This window comes from Crocuta crocuta, unplaced genomic scaffold (assembly GCF_008692635.1).
Source record: "Crocuta crocuta isolate KB4526 unplaced genomic scaffold, BGI_CrCroc_1.0 scaffold246, whole genome shotgun sequence".
Classification (NCBI taxonomy): Eukaryota; Metazoa; Chordata; class Mammalia; order Carnivora; family Hyaenidae; genus Crocuta; species Crocuta crocuta.
In genome coordinates, this window is record NW_027531902.1 from 5,304,003 (window position 1) to 5,313,988 (window position 9,986).

The following is a 9,986-nucleotide window of genomic DNA, read 5'->3' on the forward strand; positions in this document are numbered from 1 at the left end:
GAATCCTGGAGGAAGAGCAGGTTTGGGACTGGAAGGTGGTATGAGCTTTTCATTTTCTTAAGGATGTATTTTGATGAGTAGAAGCTTTTAGTTTTAACAAAGTCCAATTTATCAATTTGTTTCCTTTTTATTGGGTAGTGTGTGTGAGTGTGTGTCTAAGAATTCTCTACCCACCCCAAGGTCATGAAAATATATTCCCTTAAGGTGCGCCTGGGTGGCTTAGTCGGTTAAGCGTCCGACTTTCGCTTAGGTCATGATCTCGCAGTTCAAGGGTTCGAGCCCCGCGCCGGGCTCTGTGCTGACTGCCAGCTCAGAGCCTGGAGCCTGTTTCAGTCTGTGACTCCCTCTCTCTCTGACCCTCCCCTGCTCACGCTGTCTCTCTCTCTCCTAGAAATAAATAAAAAATATTTAAAAAAAAAAAAAAGAGAGTGTGAACCTGTGGGGCTCCTGGGTGGCTCAGTTGGTTGGGCGTCTGGCTTTGGCTCAGGTCACGATCTCACAATTTGTGAGTTCGAGTCCTGTGTTGGCCTCTGTGCTGACAGCTCAGAGCCTGGAACATACTTTGGATTCTGTGTCTCCTCCTCTCTCTGCCCCTTCCCAGCTCATGCTCTGTCTCTCTCCCTCTCTCAAAAATAAACAAACATTACAAAAAATTTTTAAAAAAGAGAGAGAGAGAGAGGGTGAGCCTGAGTTAGGTGTTAACCAAGCTGCTTTTGAGAAGCCAGCAGGGTGGCTGTTGCACTGGGAGAGGTGTAGCCGGCAGCTCTGAAGGTGGATCGGGAACCAGACTCTGGAATCACTGCTGTGGAGGGCATGTGCCTGCTGCAGGGCTGGGAGGGATGAGCCGGAAGCATGGAGAGCAGCCCGATGGGGACCAGGAGGAGGGGCAGGTACTTAGAGCTTCTGGGAACAGCTGGCGCTCAGGACTGTGAGGGCTTCGAACCCAAAAGAGTTCTGAAACCCATTAAAGAACTATGAAAGGCCCCTTTTTCACCAGTCCATGGAGCTGTGATCTCTGAAGCGTCTGGCCATCCCGGTCCCCCACCTCTCAGTTCATACTCTCCCATGACTGCCTTGTCCTGTGTGTGTGTGTGTGTGTGTGTGTATGTGCGTGTGATTTTGCCAGGTTTCAGATTTGCCATTTTTTAATGACAACTCTTTATAGATATCTTACAGCTCTCCCCCTCTTCCTCTTTAGTCGATAAATGGCGAGACGTATGTGGATTTTAATTTTTCATTTCCAACTCTGAGGAATTAAACACAAACAGGGATGAGACAGCTCAGTCTCCTGTATATTTGAATCTAGAAGCTGTTTAAAGGGCAACTCTATGGGGCAAACAAAACCCAAAAACTGGCTTGGACTTGCTTTATGCGTAACAAAGATGCTGTCAGAATTCAGTGCATCGTAAGGGTGGGCTGGGTAATGCTGCGTCAGAGTCCTGTTCCCAGGCCCCATTCAGAACCCGAGGAGGCACAATCTCAGGGCGGTTCCTGAGAAAGCTGATTTCCTAGCCAGCTCCCCAGATGACTCTTTGGCTTACAAAAGCTTGAGAACCACCAAACTCTGGATGATTCCAAGCAAAGCAAATGTGGCACAGAAGAGATTCCTCCAAAAGATGCATTTATTTATTGTTTCACCTACCACCCTGTCACCCGCATCAGAGAGTCTCTGCGCACATTAGGATCACCCAGGAGTCTTGTTTTAACCACCACTGCCTGGGCCTCTCCTCTGGACTCATTACTTGTGGAGTTTAGCGCTGGGCCCTGGCCCACCGAGCTGCTGTACCAAGGTACCACCTTGGGTGAGACTCTCTGGTCTTGGAATGCTGAGCTGGGAAAGAAGTGCGGGCCATACGGCAGGCAGAGCTAGGGAGCTGTTTCCAAACATGGGTGGGGGAGCACAGACCGGAAAGGACTTGGTACAGGAATTCAAATTTTCCCTTTGGGATGGAGATGGTAGGCGTTCCAGCTGTAGTTTACGGCAATGCCTGTCGGCCGGCTCCTCCTGGGTCTCCTCTTTGGACTGAAACTTGAGAGGGTCTGCATGCCTGAATCTGAATGGTGGTCCCTGAGCCCCTCCCTTTGACCCCCAGAGCCTGGAGGAGGGGTGGGGGAGGGGAGGGGAGAGGAGAGGAGAGGAGAGCAGCCCAGGCTGTTTGGGTTTATCAGGTTCCTTTTGACCCTTACGCCCCAGGTATAAAATCAACACTTCTCTCTAGGGTCAAGTTTCTAAAGCAAAGTGAACCACATCGACAAGTCCTCAAGCAAACCTGTCATAGGGTTCTTTCCACCTCACAACATGTTGCACCCTCCTGACTCCCTTTTCTTAATATATTTTTAAAAGTTTATTTATTTTGAGAGAGTGTGTGCTTACAAGCACGAGCAGGGAAGGGGCAGCGTGAGAGAGAGAAAATCCCAGATAGGCTCCACAGTGTCAGCAAGAGCCAGATGCGGGGCTTGAACTCACATACGGTGAGATCATGACGTGAGCCGAAACCAAGATGCCGACTGAGCCACCCAGGCGCCCCCCTTCCTGACCTCCTCTGATTTTACCTATATCCGCAGATATTTGTGGTCCTGTCAGACTGGTTAGGAAATCAAGGTTCAAAGAAGCTGGGCACTTATTCAAGGTCTTGGCATCAGCTATGATGTGTATTTGCTGTCTGAGACCTCACATCCCACTCCTTGATTTTGATGTGGTCAGGTGTGGGGACCAGCAGTGCCACCCACACCCCTGCTCCCTACCTGGACTGCACCCCACTCACTCACAGGTGGAGCCCTGCACACCCTACAGCTCCGGGCTAGGGGATGGGACCCACTCTGCAGGGGGGAGCTGGCTTTATTGGGGGGGGAGCCTTCCCCTTATGGAGCAGACCTGGAGCGGTAGGGAAGGAGGAGGCAGGTGGATGCAGTGAGGAAGGAGGTAGCAGCTGAGATTCCAGAAGCCTCAGGGCTGCTCTGGCGAGTTGGGGCCTCCAGGCGCCCAGCATTAGAGGCTGGGGAGGAGTAGAGGCTGCCTGGGATTGTGGCTGGAAGAGATGAGGTGAGGTGCCTCCGTGGCTCAGAAGAATGCATCTGAGTGTGCGGATGGCATGGGGGTGGGCGCGGAGTGGGAGGGAGCTAGGGCTCCTCCTCCTTCACAGACATGCCTGTGCTGTGCACCCCTGCCCCCCCATCTACCGGGGAGTCGATACAACTGCAGACACCCCTAGAGATCTGGCCGCTCCTGTCTGAGAAGGCTGGGAGGCCGTGCCCACTCCGGGCTCACCCTCTGTCATCCCGTTACTGCCTTTGCTGATCTCGGTCCTCTCTGGTTTCCTTCAGCGCGCGGAGACGCACCCCATCCCTACCACATAATTTACCAGCTAATTGCATGCTGTCTTGCATGAGGGCTGTGGTTCCATGTGCGGTGGGTCTTGGGCACACAATTAGGCTGTGAGTGACAGAAGGGCGGTGGCCCGTCTCCCCCACCTCCACAGTGTCCTCCCCCAGCCTGGCCACTGCAGGTGCTCAGGCCCCCCTGTGCTCCTGGATTCTGGCGTCTGGATTCTGGCAGGCTTCAAGGTTGGCTCTGTTGTCCAGTATGGCCTCCCTGTGGGTCCTTAGACTGGCGAGGGGGATGGGGTGCCCCTACGCCTCCGGCGTTTGCCTGAATGCTGCTGCACCTCTCCTGCGCCCCCAAGTTTGGGAGGATGGCACGGAGCCCAGCCAGGCCAGTACACTGCACGTTGCCATGGTGACCCTTTTGGTTTCCTTCCGAAGGAGGATAGCTTCTTTCAGCCTAGATCATCTGCCTGGGCTGCCACCCTTCTGTACGCTCTGGGAACCAGACTGCCCAACCCCACTACCTCTGCCTTGTGTCACAGGGCACAGCTTGTCGAGGGAGGCTGGGTCCTAAATCACAATCTGGTATCGGAAGATAGCATGTTCTGGCTTGAAGGGGAGGAGGGAAAGGCCCAGGAGATGCGGCCTCCCTGCAGTCTCCCCTCCGGCTTCCCCTCGGATGTGTGCACTGAGGAAACTTCCCTTCACGTCTCCTTCCACCTACCCCTCCTTGCTCCCCACCGCTTCCTCTCCGATTACTAGCTCTGACCCTTAGGGTGGGCTCAGTTCTCATTTGTAACCAGGACAGCCCGGGCCTTTAGTGCTTTCCACACCTGGTGAGAGTCAGAATTACCTAGGGAGGTTTAACAGATTCCTGGGCCCTGCCCCAAGCCTGCTGATCTCCACAAGAGGGCCCGAAGAATCTGTATTTTTAAAAACCTCCTTGGATGATCCTAATACAATTAAATCCAACCGACTTTGGCATTCCTCTAGCAAGATGATCTGTGGGGCCCTCGTGGGAAAGGAAAGGAAGGTCTGCCCTGTGCTGAGGACTGACCGGCCTCTCTGGGTTCTCAGGAGCTTCTGAAGAACCCCTTGCAGGTTACTTTTGTCAGGAAGCGGGTGTTTCCTGGTCCTGCTGGTTAAGCCAAGACCGGGCCCCCACCTTTCCCCCACAGGAGAAGCCCGGGAGAGAGAGAATGACAGGAAAGGGGGGGGTGTTGCCATAACAACCAGCTCTAGGCAGAGGCCTCCCTTCCAGGGGCTGGTACTTCACCCCAGTAATGGTGGTTTCCATGGAGATGGGTTACTGAGGGACAGGGGGAGCATTTGCCCCACTTAGAGCATTAGGCAGGAGCTGCCAGAAGGCAGAACATCTCTAGGTGGGAGCCTTGGGCCCCTGTCAACCTCAAGTCCCCCCACCCCCATGGCCTCTGCTCCCCAGGTGCTGGTCTGACACTCCCCGCTCAGTTGCTCTCTCTGTGACTGGTCTCCCTAGCAACAAGTCCTGCTAACTCCTTGCTGTTGGCTCCGTGGCTATTTTTAGCTTTACTGCCAGCAGCCCAGTCCTGGTCATTTGCTTGCAACCTCCATATGGATTGCAGGGAACAGGCAAACAAAGATTCCTGGCCTCTCTGGGGGGCCCTAGGCCCAGACCTCTCAGCACCTATTCGAATTTGCTACGGACAGAATCTGTCCCTAACTGGGAACTTCGGCGGTGGATTCTGGATGAGGGACCTGAGACCATGTTGATTTCACTTCAGCAACCACGGTCTAAATCCTCTACTATGTGCAGGAAGCTCGAGTCCACACTGCTTCTGTATGAAGCTGACGTTCAGTCTCTGCCCTCTGGGAATTTTTAATTTGTGGAGGAGAAAGATGAGTGAGTGCACAGTCGCCTTAGTATGGGCAAATATTGGCAGGTGCTAAGAGAGGATTACAAGGGGTTCGGGGAATACTGCCTCGGGGTGGGGGGCAGGGCAGTTTCTCAGTGGGGAAAGGTGAGGGGGAGGGGCAAAGGACTGCGTCCAACAGAACTTTATGCAGTGATCAAAATGTTCTAAGATCTGTAGCCCCAGCCACAGGTGGCTCTCGGACACTTGGAATGTGACCAGTGCAACTGAGGATCGGAGCTTTTATTTTTATTTAATTTTATTAAAAATTATTTATTTTTGAGAGAGAGACAGAGGGAAAGCAGGGGAGGGGCAGAGAGAGACAAAGACACAGAATTCAAAACAGGTTCCAGGCTCTGAGCTGTCAGCATAGAGCCCGACGCGGAGCTCGAACCCATGAACTCCGAGGTCATGACCCGAGCTGAAGTCGGGCACCCAACGGACTCAGCCACCCAAGGGCCCCTAATTTTAATTAACTTAAATAGCACATGCAGTGAGTGGCTACCCTATTGGACAGTTCAGGTCTAGGGAAGGTTTGATGGTAGAGGTAACTGGTAAACAGGAAGGATAGATAGGATTTGGGGTGGTGGGAGTTGAAGGGGAGGAGCAAGGAACAGCATGAGCAAAGGCACAGAGGCAGGAAAGGGCATATTTTGAGAACAGCAAGTGGGTGGGTTGAGTGGGCTGTGTGACGTAAGCGCTATACAGATTGTGGGGGCTTTGAATGCCATGCGGAGGGTTGACTGTAATCACAGGTAGTCAGAGTCTATTGCGTAGTACTGAGGCTTTTGAGCTACATCCATTTTGATCTCAGGGCCTTTTGTGTGGATCGGGTCTCCCTGGCCTTGGGATGGCTGGGTGTGCTCTTGTGGCAGAAGACATGTAGTACTTCCTCAGTATGTGGCTTTGCAGATAGCTTTGTAGGGATCATGGCTTGTCTGGCTTTGAATACACGGACTCGTGGTTAAATGTCCTGTTTGATGGCAGCCACACGACCTCCCCTCTCCTGCCGGCACTGGAGTTCATGTCAGAGCGTACCACAGAACACTGAACTTTGAGTCACAACCAGCCCGGCAGGCACGGCATCCCCACCTTGACCCGTGGGAATTACTGCTCTTTACTGGCCGATCCTGGCCCTCGTGCTTCATCTCAGTTCTGTGAGCTGGAAAGGCAGGTCAGTGGCACTTACTGTGATCGTGTTCTTCAGGAACACAGGAGAGCGACACTCACCAGAATGGTGAGATCGATAACAGGACATGTCCTTGCCACACAGATAGATCCTAGCACTCATCCTGCTGTGTTCCGGCAACTTACTGGTATCAGAGTCACAGGAGAATGTAATTAAAATGAGAAGTTTGCTTGATTAGTACGTGATCAGGGCGAAGAGTCAGGTTTCCTCAAGAGGTATTTCATCAGGCGAGTTGAATCACTGCCTTCTGCCTGTCACACGGGAAATGGCCCTCTCTTTCAAGCTTCCCTCTCTTCTGGGCCCTCCTGGATACTTCCTCTCCAACACTTCTTCTAGGCTCTTGACATCCACTAGATCTTCTCTTCATCCAGGAGTTCCCCCCTTCAACATACTTTCTAACCAGGTTTCCAAAAACCTGGCTTGTTTTATGTGACCCTCCTATTTCAGGTTCATGATCTTTATTGCAACCAAAAGACCTATCTCGGGGCTCTGTTGGAAGAGCCTGTGACTCTTGAACTCAGGGTCATGAGTTCAAGCCCCACACTGAGTATAGAGATTACTTAAATAAATAAACTTAAAAAAAAAAAAAAAGACCTACCTCAATAACTAGCCTGGGAAGGGTCCTTTCAAAAGTCAAGGACATACATGATCTGAGGATCCTGGAAGGCTACCCTTGTTTTTTTCCTGACCTTTTGCTAAAGTCAGGTCTCTTATGTTTTGAGGTCTTATCCTAGATTTGAGGTCTCTTCTGTTTTGGGGCCTGTCTCTGCCCACTGAGCACAAAGACACGAATCTCTGAGTGACTCATACATACAGAAGAGGGGAACCTTTCCTGTCCACATAGCTTCAGGAGGGGGACAGTCCACATAGCTTCTAAGTTGGTGAGGGAACAACTCTGAGTTTGGGCTTTCTTTAGCTTAAGTTGGGAGCTGTGTGGAAGAGGTAAGATTTCAGCTTAATTTTAAAGGATGAGAATAAGGAAGTTTGGCAGCTGGAGGGAAAGGCTACTTGATTAAGTGGGCCAAGAGAAAGTGAAACCGATGGCCCTGGTCTGATGCGACACTTTGGATCCTGGCTGCATGCACAGGGATCATAACTACTGTCTGAAGTCCCAAGGCCACAGAGTATAGAGTCTAAAGGGTTTAACCTCGTACCAATGGAAAGCGAGATGCCATAGATGAGATCTAGTGTTTTTTAAAAAGAGCTGGCCAAGCCAGATCGGAAGTTTCATTTTGAGAGGAGATTGGGGAGGGGAGGTCTGAAGTGGCCTGTTTACAGGCCCTGGACGCCTGGACATTCAGGGCTTTTCGTCCTGCTTGGAGATCACCTGACAAATTATATGAGATCCCTCAACTGGGTTGGAAGGTGGGTTGGAGCAGAACAGCTTGACTCCTTCTCCTTGCTGTATGGATGGATTCTGGGTCTCAGTCAGGGTTGGGAGAAGGAAGTGTGAACTCCCCAAGTATTATTTGGAGAAAGCTCTCTGATTTGGAGTCCTTCTCCCTCTCCAGGGCTTGCTGGCCCTGATGGCCCTCCGAAGGGTGCTGAGCCCCAGGAGGGATGCTGGGCTGTCCTTCACAGCACATCCCTTGACCTCATTATACCAGCACCTGTTCCAGCTGGTATGTTCCCAGCTGATGGTGGCTGGGAGCCAGGCACCTGGGGCATTATCTCTTTAAGAGATGCTGGTATTCCAGGGCCTGGGAGGGCAGATGTTATCACTTCTGTTTTGCAAATGAGAAAACCCAACTTCTTGGGGTTAAGTGACTCATTCAAGGTCATGGTGAACCAGAACCCAAGTCCAGATCTTCTGACAGGTGCTGCTGGCTAAACAGCCCTCTGCTGCTGAGAGCATTTACCTTTAGTTCCTCTGCTTTTCCTCCTAATTCAGCTTGCAAACGGAAACCAGGCTGATCTTTCCAGAATAACCAGTCATCTGGTCTTGTCAGAAACACCTGTGGTTATTCTTCCCTGCTGTGGGATATATCCACTGACATCTTTCTCTGCACCCTTTAGCCTTAGTGGTGTCAGGAGGTGGAGGTGGGCAAGGATTTCCCCCCACCCCAGCCCTACGTCTCTTCTTCCTTCCTTCCTTCCTTCCTTCATTCCAAATCTGATTCATCTCTGCTTTGCACTGACCTCCTTAACCTCATTTATCATTCATACTAGCCATTTTTTGTTGGGCTTTCAAGCCAGCCAGGTCCACGGGGCTTGGTATTTGTGGTATAGTTATCTTCACAGATGTTTTTTCAATGACCTTTTCCTATCTCTCCAGGTCTAGTTGAATCTGTCAACTCCTGAAAGGCAGGGCCAGGAAGATCGGCTTCTTTATCAGATGGGGGCGGAGACTGTGTGTGTGTGTGTGTGTGTGTGTGTCCCTCCTCCCTGGGGGTAGGGGCCTCTGCTCTGGAGGTGGGAGGTTGAAATGGTTGATCCCGCCCCTGGAGGTTCCAGAAGAGGAATGTAGTCTTCCTGAGCACCAGACGATGGTGCCTGGCAAAGAGGAATTGCTACACTTTTAAATTAGAGTGCGCCCCGCCCCGCCCCCCTTGCAAACAGGAAAATGGGACATCCAGCGCAGATCCTGAGTGACCTAGGGGACCCAGGGACTTGGCCAGGAAGAGGATTCCAAAGCCTGAACTCAAGCCACGCGTTTAAGGGACCCTCTCTATCCACCTGTAGTATGAAGAGGAAAGCCCTCCCCCAACAGTTCTTGATCTGGAGCGCTCCCAATTTCTGCAGGCGCCTTCTGTCCATCTCTGTGTGCTTTGAGTTTTCCCTACAGCTTCCTGGGCCTCTACGCTCATCTGTAAGCTTTTTCTTCTTTTCTTTTCTTTTTTTTTTTTTTTTGGTTGTGCTTCCGAGAGACTGACTTTTAACAACTTTCTCCTGGCTCCCCCAGGCTGTCCGCAACCTCCTCTCTCCTTTCGCCGACGCTCCTGGTTCTCTCCACGCTCCCAGCTTACCTCCGCCGCTGCAGTGCGGCCCCTTCCCTCCCGGGTCCCCTTCCCAGCCCCCGCGGGCTGCCTGCCTCGCCCCGAGGCGCCCCTCGGAGCTCTTGCAGAGTTGGGGGGTGAGGGGGCGGGAGGCCCAGCCCCGAGGAGGGGGCGGTGCCGCCTCCAGCCCCGGTCTGGGCGGGGGCCTGGGGACTGGNCGGACCACAGAGGGGCTGCACCTGGCCTTATGGGTAGGTTCCTGGACGGAGCCCTGGGGAGACTGGGGGCGGGGAGGCGGCAGGGGCCGGTGGGAGGATCTCTGGGCCGCTGCAGCCCTCTGGATTTGAGAAGAGTCAAAGTCGGCCTCCCTGGCCCGAGTTCTGCAGATGCTGAGTTAGTGCTGTCCCACCCACTCCCTCCTCAGGAGCCCCCAGCCCCACTTCTCCCTGTGCTCAGGTGGGACCTGGCGGTGCGAGGGCCAGAAGAGCAGTCCCAGCGTGTGCGCCCGGGGCGGCAGTCAGTGAAGGCTGGGGGGCAGGCCCTGGCCCAGGGGAGCTGGCAGGCCAGGGGCTGGGCTGGAAGGAGTGCGTTGGCCGAAGTGGCTGGCTGATGGCTCGTTGGCATTTCCTTGCTGACCTGTGCTCT

At 53.0% G+C, this 9,986-nt stretch overlaps 1 protein-coding gene across 6 annotated transcripts in view; it reads left to right on the plus strand.

Annotated features, from left to right (window-relative positions):
* DNMT3A (DNA methyltransferase 3 alpha) overlaps positions 1–9,986 on the plus strand; it is a 97,874-nt gene that overhangs the window by 72,020 nt on the left and 15,868 nt on the right. Inside the window, exon 1 of one of the 6 annotated variants that reach the window (XM_077774139.1) lies at positions 9,571–9,592. The exons of the other annotated variants lie outside the window; for them this stretch is intronic. The gene's annotated coding sequence lies outside the window, so the exon portion shown is untranslated. Of the gene's footprint in view, positions 1–9,570; positions 9,593–9,986 lie in introns of those variants that run through there. 6 annotated transcript variants of the gene reach the window in all.